We start from the raw sequence: 10,361 nt of genomic DNA on the forward strand, positions 1-10,361 counted from the left end.
TTCTGTGCATACCACTTTTACTCAACTGCAAATCTTTCGATTTTCATGAATCAATATCTCATGATAGATAAAAATATGTTTGGAGAGCCCCCTCCTTCAATCGCAAAACAATCAGAAGCTAAGCTGTTTCTGCTGGAATACTCGTATCAAAATTCAGGAATTCAAGTTGGCCTCCAAGATTAAGGAGAAACAAACATCAGAGATAGAAAGGGTGAGACTTGAGAGGAATGATGATTTATTTCATATAAATTCTAAAAGTTACACTCCAGCAAATGATCATGTCATTAGAACAAGAGGAAACAGAAATTACAAAAACACCATGAAACGGAAATTACAGAAGGCAAATAAAACCCAACAGAAAGGTTTAAATCAAATGACAAAACCAAAAAACGAGGGGGGACGGAAACATGAAGCGAAGGATAGGGAAAATGCAGAGCACCAGTGATCCGCTGCCCTCGATCCAGAAGGAAGCACGAGCAGTGGTATCTGGGAAAGCATAAGATTATCATAAGATTAGCGACACAACAGCAACTAGTTTAAAGGTGCAGAGTGAATAAAAATAGAAGCAAGCCAAAAACAAAAGTAATGGAAGGAGAAATCACCTCGATGAAGACACTTGCTTTATCTTTTTCTTGGAAGACACTTGCTTTATCAATCCACTGATTCTTCTGATTCCACCAGGTTGGTTTTGAAGGCGGGAGGGTCCTTGCTATACTCAAAATATGATTGAAAGTGGCCACATATATCAACCTTGCCGTTGTAGATCTTGACTTGGGGGATCCGCTGAATGAAGGGCCAATTGGGGCCGTCCTTGAGGAAGGTCTTAAGGAGTGGTAAGCTTCAGATCAGATCAAAAATTTTTAAATTTTGTAGAGCAGCTGATGCATTTTTAGTAGCTCCAGTAACCACTGTGGGAGTTGCTCAGTCTCTCCATCAGAATCGGTGGCGGATGTCTCTGTGGAAGGATATAAGCGAACGCGTAGGTATTGCAACTTATCAAGATTCTCCGCATGCTCCAACCTCGGGCAACATACGATCTCCAGATTTTTCAATGAGGGAAGGTTGGATACCCTTTCTAACCTCTCGCTTCCCCAAATTGAAAGTTTATTAGTTAAGGAGAGGTTGTCGATTTCTATTAGGCTGTCAGCACCCCTAGTAAGCAATTCCTATAAACCGGTGGCATACCGTAGTCCTTCTGGAAGAGATTTCAGCTTGGGACACAAATCAAGTTGCAGCTTCTTGAGACGAGGTAGCAACTTGGGGGCTCCTCTTCTTTCTTCACCAACCCTCTCCAGCATACCAAACAACCATTCTTCCCAGTTGTCCATCGAGATAAATGTCAGGACATGCAGTCCCTGCTGCTGCTGATGTACGGGAGCCAAAAAATTCAGGTCCGATGGTTTTGATTGCATATGCTCCATCAATGTGAAAGTATTTCAGTTGGGACAGGAGGCCCAATGGAGGAAGCTGCGAACATGATTTACAATAACGGAGTTTTATGGATGTCAGGTTAGGAAAAGAGACATCCAAGAAAAGTGACATCATCCAGCTGGGAAATCGACTATCCAAGAAGCAAAAGATATCAAGTATTTGTAGGTGGGTGGATTGAGAAGAGCTCATTGTAAATCTCGTCAATTCTCTGAGTTGCAATTGCTTCTTCCGCATCTTCATGAGGTGCGCAGGAAGTCAAAATCGGTGTCGTTATTTTTTCTTGATAATAATGCAAAATCAGTGTCCTCTGAGAGTGGGTGTTTGCGAGTACCGGAGCTCCCACTGGTTGTGCCCTCTCTAAGTACTTTATCGACAGGAATCTCAGCTGGGACAGAGATTGTAGCTCCTCCAAACCGCACCCCTCTGTATCTTGCCAGCCGACAACAAATCCTTCAAGATGGTTAAGATGTTTTAATTTGCCTATTCCCTTTGGTACATAACTCACTAGAGTTCCTCCGAGACGAAGACATCTTAGATTGCACAATTTTGTGATGGCCTTGGGGAGAGAATGCAAACGAAGACAACTCGAGAGGTTCAATATTTGCAAGTTTACGAGGCATCCGATGGACTCTGGCAAATTACTGATGCTCGTTCCATCAAGATCTAAATATCTCAGGTGCAAAAGATCTCCTATAGAGTCTGGAAGCCTCTCAATTCTCGTAACGTTTATCATTATGATTTGTAGAAACTGCAGTCTCTGAAGAAGTTCATTCTCTATCATCTTTGTCTCCCAACTCTTTCCGAGCATTAGAGTCCTCAAGCACTTTTGTTGTTTTATTGCATGGGGGGACTTGTACTCTCTCTCCCATTGACAAGCGACGAATTTTAGTCAAGGGGTTTATATTTGGTGATTGCTCGCCGCCAAGAAAAATGCTCTCATCACGTATCAAAAAGAGAGCAAGGGAACATAGCAGATCATGCATCTTGCACCGATTCCTAGGTAGTTCACCCCAGGCATCATCATTATATAGCTGTAAAAGGTTCCTCCCAATTAACTCTCTATAATAGTCCTCAACTAGATCTTCCATAAGTGTATCCTCTTGTGCTGGTTGTATAAAACCTTCGGCCACCCAGTAACGAATGAGATCCTCGCGATGCATTCGAGAGTCCTCAGGAAACAACGAGCAATAAAGAAAACACTGTTTAAGATCAGATGGTAAATTTTCATAACTCAAAAATAAAGCTCCTGGGAGGTGTTCATGAAGTTGGCTCATAGACCAGGCATCACTTTTGAGAACCTTATTCCATTCTATAGAGCTTCTATCCTTCGACCTTAAAACCCCTCCAATGACCTTGATTGCAAGAGGAAGACCGTCACATTTTTCAACAATTTGAACCCCGATTTGTTTTAATCTAGAGATCTCCTCCTCCCCCTCCTCCTCATCATCTTCAAAAACTTTATTGCGGAGCAATTTCCAGCCACTGTCTTTGTCCATTTTATCAACTGGGTGGATCTCTGCTCTCATATTTCTAGCCACACTTGTATCTCGAGTGGTGATCACTATCCTACCACTAGCTCTTGCACTTTTAAGGGGTGATCTAAGCAAATCCTCCCATACATTTGTCTTCCATACATCATCTAATACAATAAAAAATCTTTTTAAAAGTATAGAGGAAAGATAGGGTACGAGCTCCGCCTTGATTTTAGCCTCACCACAATTTCCATCTGCACCCCTAATTATCTCTTTCAGCAATTCTATCTCCGAAAATTCCTGAGAAACACATGCCCATACTCGTATAGGAAAGTTATCTACTATCCTTTTGTCATTGTATATGTGAGAAGCAAGAGTGGTCTTGCCTATTCCACCCATCCCAACAATCCCCAAAATTCGGTATTTTTTATTTATCTTCTTTAATTAACGACTCCACAAGACTCTCGGTAGCCTCTTCAATTTGTCTCCCTACAATATCAGACTTCACCTCAATAGGAGAAGTCTGGCGATGATTTACTCCTCTCACTTGAACATCTTTCTCAGTGTGATCAAGTTTAGACAATATTGATCTATCCTCATTCATGTCTTCTAGCCTGTCACTAAGTTCTTTAATTTTGCTACCAATTTCATACCGTAACGGGATAGAGCTCACCTCCTTTTTCAAGCAAGAAAATAAAGATAAGGGATCGCTTACCTCTGATTTCGATGTATGATCTTCCAACAATTTCCTGGCCTCGTTTTTACAGAGGTCGATGATAACATCCGCATCATACATGATATCTTTCAAGCGCCTCACCCATATATCGATATTCGGATCTGCATGCCTCTTCCGATCTGCGGATTCCAGATAGCCTGTTATCATCTCCATCCTTCCCTGAAGCTTCTTGAGCTCATCGTTCACGCCTAGCATCATGGACATCTTATCCTCTACAAATTCTAAAAGCTGGTCGACGTATCTTCTCACAAAGGCATTTAGGATCATTGCCATTTTTTGAGACTATCAGAGGGGGACGGAACTCTCGACACTCGAAAAGAACGGAAAGCTGTGAGGCACTACGGATCGTTCAAAGCCTATGTATAAAGATCCCAATGAACATGCCCTACTGTTGACATGAAGATGGCACGCGGAAATGCTACAGAAAAAAGTAAAAAAAGAGAGAGAAGGTGCCTGCAAGTTGCAGTGGTCGTGACAGCCTTTCCAGCTCGCTCATGTTAGAAATTAAGCTAGACCTTTTATTTTTCCAAGTCATTTATGATGTGTTGTTTCCCTATGTTTGTAATTCCTAAGCGTCAAATATCTTTTGGTTTCCCGAGTGGCATGGGGAGATGGTTTTTCTCTTTATTAAGTGGTTATTTGATGCTTAGGGAATGCTAACGAGATTAATACTCTTAATCTCGGATTAGCTCTGAAGGGCCTATATAAGGGTCATGTAACTTGTTGTTTTAAAGATATGAGAACCTAAGAAGAAAAGTTTATTTGTAGTACAACCCATTGGCTTGCTATTTTCACTATTCATCAAGAAAACAACTTTCTTCTCTCGTTTTCTTCCCACAAAATTTGTTTGATTCCAACAACTCAGCATTTTAAGCGGATCACTTTATTCGTTGTCTGACTGTATTCTTGGCGGATAGCAATAATTATGTTTGCATTATTGGATGCTTTGAACAAATGGTCCCTGCAAGTTTTATCCTGGAACTTGGCATGAAGATGGCTAGAAAATAATAAAAGACAACCCACTTCATTTGCCATTTTCTTCAGTTGCGTACTGGAGAAGCAACCTACGTTGAACACCTCACGCGGTTTCCAACCTGCCGGCTATTTTAGTTATTTTTTTTTTTTTATTTTACCAGCGCTGCCACCCTGTTTCCTTTGTATCTTCCCTCAGATTCCTTTTCGTTGAACGAGCATTTAATCTAGAACAAGTGGAATCATGGCGTTTTGGCTTTCTAATCTCCCGGACGGTTTAACTAACAGACAGATATAATTTAAATAGTTATAAGTTGAGGTAAGTCAAGTTGGCACAATATTTTTTAGACTGGAATTAGCATATAGCTCGTGCGATATGCGAGGTATCCTTGGATCAAGTATATCATAAAAGATAAAAATGCATTCATCTCATGCGACCATACCATCCCAATTTTAATCTCTTATCCAGTCTAGACAAGGAATTAGCTAAGGCTTGCTAACCAATATTTTTTTATATATGATCTGAAAAATTGAGACCTCGATCTTCCACCGGCCAGTGACCTAAACTCGATCTTTCAGCTAGCTTATTCATATCATGATAGAATTTTATTTGTTCAGCTTGGCTCTCCATTCTTAACATGATTTTACAGCCAGACTCTACCCAATCTTAGCAAGGGTCACATGATTACTTTGATTCTATCAAACTTAATCCACATGGCGTTTTCTTTTGGCTCAAACTTTTGTACTCAAGATTTATTAAAATACTATTTTCAATCGATAATATAGCTAATCCATTTAATTTTTCTTGTAGCATAGTTGACCGCAAATAAGATTTTATCAACTTTAATTTTGAAAATTTCTTTCAACAGAAGCAACTGTTACATGTATTATTAACAATATCTTGTAAGCAATGCATGCATTTGGAAAATAATCCATTTTTTTTATAAAACTTAAAGCATCAACAAGGGTACTAGTTTCTGTTTGTAAAACTTCTTTTAAAATTTTTAACTTTGAAAACAGATCAAGACTATCAATGTCAGAATATTCGTCATGCTTTAAAAAGTTTTCAAAATTAAGGCAACACTTTCAAATCCTCTTATTCAAAGATTTTAACTTTCCAAAATTAAACAAAAAAACCAAAAATATCTTCATATATGGTGAATTGTTCAAATTTATTTTGAATTGAAGAAATAGCTTGATTTACTATGTATAAAAAGTAATCAATTCTAAAAAATTCTTCAGCTAATTTTGCTCTCTCATCGTCACTATTTTTATCAAATTATTTTTTTTACGAACCACACGTTTTGTTGTCTCCCAAATCGCATTCTCGACCAATGGTGCTTAAAATTTGGGGTATGGGCCCCGCAGGGGATAGAACGTGGCATTGCTGGAAGTGCGTCGCCCTCCTCGAAAATATTGATCAGGGCCGTAGGTGAGAACGGGGAGCACTTGTGGACGGTGATCAAGAAGGGCAGTTTGGTCATTATGAAGACATAGAGACCAAATGGGGGGAGTAGATGAGATCGAGGATGCATCCGTCATTACAAAGAAATGAGAGGCCCATTGTTATCCGCTCCAATTACAATTCCAAGTTTGTGGGCGATGAGACGGGTCCCCGGTCTTGTCTGGACAAAACCTCAGGTTCCCTGTGACCGCATACAAATTCTGTGGGAAAGCATAAAGTCTACCGTCTGTTTCCCCTGATGGGCATCGCATCCGTCCATGCATTAATGCCATAGACGAATGGGTAAGATGTTTTTATCAAGCGAAAGCCGACGGGAGATCGACGGTTTCGCGTATGAATTTATATGCGGAAATCGTGGGCCCTAATCTCAGTCGGTCTCTGTCTAGGAATTAACGGGCCATTGCCTTTAGGAAGGCCGAGTGCCTCGAAGCCGCTTTTACGCGACTCTCTCTCTCTCTCTCTCTCTCTCTCTGCAGTGGGCCTTTTTTTTTAGTTGGGCCTTAGGCGACCGCCTCAGTTCCTAAGAGTCGAGTCGGCCCTAGTATTATAGATAAATATAGGGATAATTAATCACCGATACATTTATTGACCTGTCCCTAACATTTAATCCCTGTTGACAATCAGTCCAACCATATTTTAATACTTTATTATGAGACGAAAACGCCCCCTAAGAATATTTTAATTTCCATTGCTTTATCTCCCATCCCACCGGAGAAGAGAAAGAAAAAAAAAAGGAGGTCGGGCCCGCCATGGCCGGTGCCGGCCACAACCCGAGCCCTCCCGAGCCTCCTACCGCAGCCATGCCGCCGGAAATACCCCCGTCCCAGCCCCCTCCCGCAGCCGCGCCGCTGAAAATACCCCCACCCTACAGTTGGGAGGCGCCGAAGAAGAGGAAGAAGGGCGGCCGTGGCGTCCTGCGGCCGTCGCCGGCCACGACCTGCTCTCCTCCCGCGTCCGCCGCGGCCCGACCCCTTTCCGGTGCCGACAGCCTTGCGGCCTTGCGAGGGAGCGGAGGTGGAGGAGTGCGCGGAAGCCAGTGTCCATAGCGGCGAGGAGGCGCTGCTCGGGAGCGAGAGGGAGATCGACGGAGACAACGATGGCGGGGACGGCGCGGGCGAGGCGGGAGTAGAATTGGTGGTACATGAACCAAGAGAAGTGGGAGATGCAGAAGCCTCTGCCTTGGAATTGGAGGAGTATGGGCAGCGCCTTCCTCCGCCCGTCGCCACCGTGCTTCGGTGGCAGCTCGGGGAGGTAGAGGCGGAGGGAGGGGTCGCCAGGGAGGTCGAGGAGGGTGATGCCATCGCGGGGGGTGTCATGGGAGGGGACAGGTTCCATGAGGAAAAAAAAGAAAAGAAAAAAAAGGAGAAGAAAAAGGAAAGAAAAAAAGAGAAAAAAAAGAAAAAGGGAAAAAAAAAGAAAAAGGAAAAAAAGAAGAGAAGGAAAGAAAAAGAAGAAAGAAAAAGAAGACAAAGGGGAAAAAAAAAAGGAAGAAAAGGAAAGAAAAAGAAGGAAAAAAGGAGAAGAAAAAGGAAAGAAAAGAAAGAGAAGGAAAGAAAAAGAAGAAGAAAAAAAGGAAAAAGAAAAGAAAAGAAGAAAAAAAAGAAAATAATGAGTAAGTGGTAGTTAGGTTAGTAAGTTTGGTACATAGGTAATATAGCATGGCATACATTTAAGTAAGCTTGGCACACAATTAATCAATGTTTTAATACTTAATCTAGTCTGGCACAGTTTTCTGTTCTGTGCACACAGTTTACCGTTCCCTGCACATAGATATAGTTTCTATGCACACAGTTAAGTTAAGCTATCTGATTTTGGTAGAATGTTTCGAATTAATTACAATGGCGTGGTAGACACTTAATATAGTTTGTTCTTGTGAGCTAAGACTAACCCTAGCATGGCGCATAGTCGATTAAGCTTGAAACACACTTAATTAACCAATGCACACACTTAATTAACCCCGAAACACAGTTTTCTGTTCTGTGCACACAGTTTACAGTTTCCTGCACACAGGTATGGTTTCTCTGCATACAGTTAAGTTAAATAATCTGATTTTTGTAGAATGTTTTGAATCAATTACAACGACGTGGTAGACACTTAATATAGGTTGTTCTTGTGAGCCAAGTCTTACCTTAATATGGCATATAGTCGATTAAACTTGAAACACACTTAATTAACGATGGCACATACTTAATTAATCCTAAAATACAGTTTTCTGTTCTGTACATACAGTATATTGTTTCCTGCACATAGGTATGATTTTTCTGCACACAGGTATGTATATAATACCTAGACGTAAGCTCATAATCGCCATGGGTTTATATGAAGATGTTATGGATAACCATTATGAGCTTACGTCTAGGTATTATATACATAGTTACCATAAGCAACACATGAGTGTTATGAATTGCTAATCACGAGCCAAAGCTCGATCGTGATTAGTCCAATATCAAAAAATTAACTATTGTCAAAGCCAAATTGTGTTAATAAGATGAAAGATAAGCTACTTAAAACTAGTATTGGATAGAAAAATATTATTTGATAATATAGATATATCACTTTTGAATAGAACAGTTATTTGTGATATATATATAAATATGTTTGTGTATATATATATATATATATATATATATATATATGTATATGTATGCACCGAGTTATTTAAGTAGTGCTAGATAGTTGGTATGTAATTTTAAAATATTTGTATTTACTCTGGTATTGATTATTTGTTGTTTTCAATCTTTTACGTTATTCTTGTTGTCTCACTGAGCTGTTAGCTCATTCCGCTTTGTTACTTTCTTTCCAAAGCTGTAGAATACTGGGTACTTTCTATAGGGCACCATAAGGATGGACAGATCACAGATGGCACCATACCTAGACTCAAGGAACCCAATGGCAGGTTAGGAACGGTCTGCATTATAGTAGCAGAGGTCAGAAGACACCCATTGAGCTCACTCATTTAAATAAGCGTTAATACTTGATTTATAAACAGTTCAACAAGACATGCCTCTCCAAAATGTCATCAAGTGGGAAGACGAGAAAGGATGACCTATCCCATTGCCCTCGTTCATAACAGTTTGCTTTATGAGGGTAAAGGACAGATCTTTTCTAATGCATCATTATAAAAATTGTTTAATTGTTTTGGATGGTGAAGATAGATAACCAACATGGTGGAGAAGGCATTAATCTTGATTAATATTCCTATGAAGAGTCGATACAGGCACTTAACCAATGCCACGGTCCAAGTCCAACACACGAAATATATTGCCTCGGTAGAACATGTGGAACCACAATGGGAGATGCCACATCATCGAGTCCTGTAACTTAAAAGTTCAACTAAAGTTGATCAAAGTGATCGCTGATAAAACCAAAATTTTCACGTATAATTTAGCGAAACTCGCACAAGTTCGGACAGCAATACCGACGACCAGCATTCTTCTGCACATATAACTTTGTTCATGGAATCAAACAAGAGCTCACAAAAATATTAGGATTAAAAACATTAGCAGGAAGACTGAATCAACAGCATTACTACTGAAAAAAAATCCATCATCCATGGATATGCCAACAGAAAAGAGGATTCCCCATGAAATTCATCATGGATTTTTTTTTTTTTTTGAATAAAACACCAGAAGTCCCCTAATGACTAATACAAAATCATAAGAACAAGGGAATCTTGCATAGTCGAAACTTTATAATCCCAAAGTTTGTCAAGTTTTTTGATGAGGTACAGGGTTCCATCCCCTGCATCTCCAATTTATTCAAAAAACAAAAGATGCATAATGAATATGTAGCAATGCTGCAATAATGAGCACCTAAAATATATCCTAACAGCTCATGAATCAAACTTTTACATTATAAATATATCATACACAGTGGCATCAGAGTTAAATTATATATCTACTGTAATTTAATTCCAAAGACTTCTAGTGCCCTAACAATGATTAAAACATCGATAATTGATTAAATGCACTAATCCAGCCAAACAAACACCGATAATTGATTAAATGCCCATCTGCTTAAGAAAAGGCTTTGCATTTAACTCACATCCTTCGCCACGTGTTAAACAGAGGTGGATTGAGCAACGGGCGGCATATCTTGTCTCTCTGTAGAACCTTAATTCAGATCAAATGATACAAGATTATTTCATAATTTAATTCGGATCAAACAATATTATATATCTATATTTATATTTATTTTGTCTAATAAATATAAATATGAATATAGATATTAGGTAGATATAAAAATTAATATCTATATTTATTCTAAATATATATAAATATAAATT

At 39.7% G+C, this 10,361-nt stretch overlaps 1 pseudogene; it reads right to left on the reverse strand.

The window, feature by feature from the left end:
* Positions 1 to 218: 218 nt before the first annotated feature.
* LOC103701103 lies at positions 219 to 3,407 on the reverse strand (annotated as a pseudogene).
* Between the last annotated feature and the right edge of the window lie 6,954 nt (positions 3,408 to 10,361).

Source organism: Phoenix dactylifera, chromosome 17 (assembly GCF_009389715.1).
Source record: "Phoenix dactylifera cultivar Barhee BC4 chromosome 17, palm_55x_up_171113_PBpolish2nd_filt_p, whole genome shotgun sequence".
Lineage (NCBI taxonomy): Eukaryota > Viridiplantae > Streptophyta > Magnoliopsida > Arecales > Arecaceae > Phoenix > Phoenix dactylifera.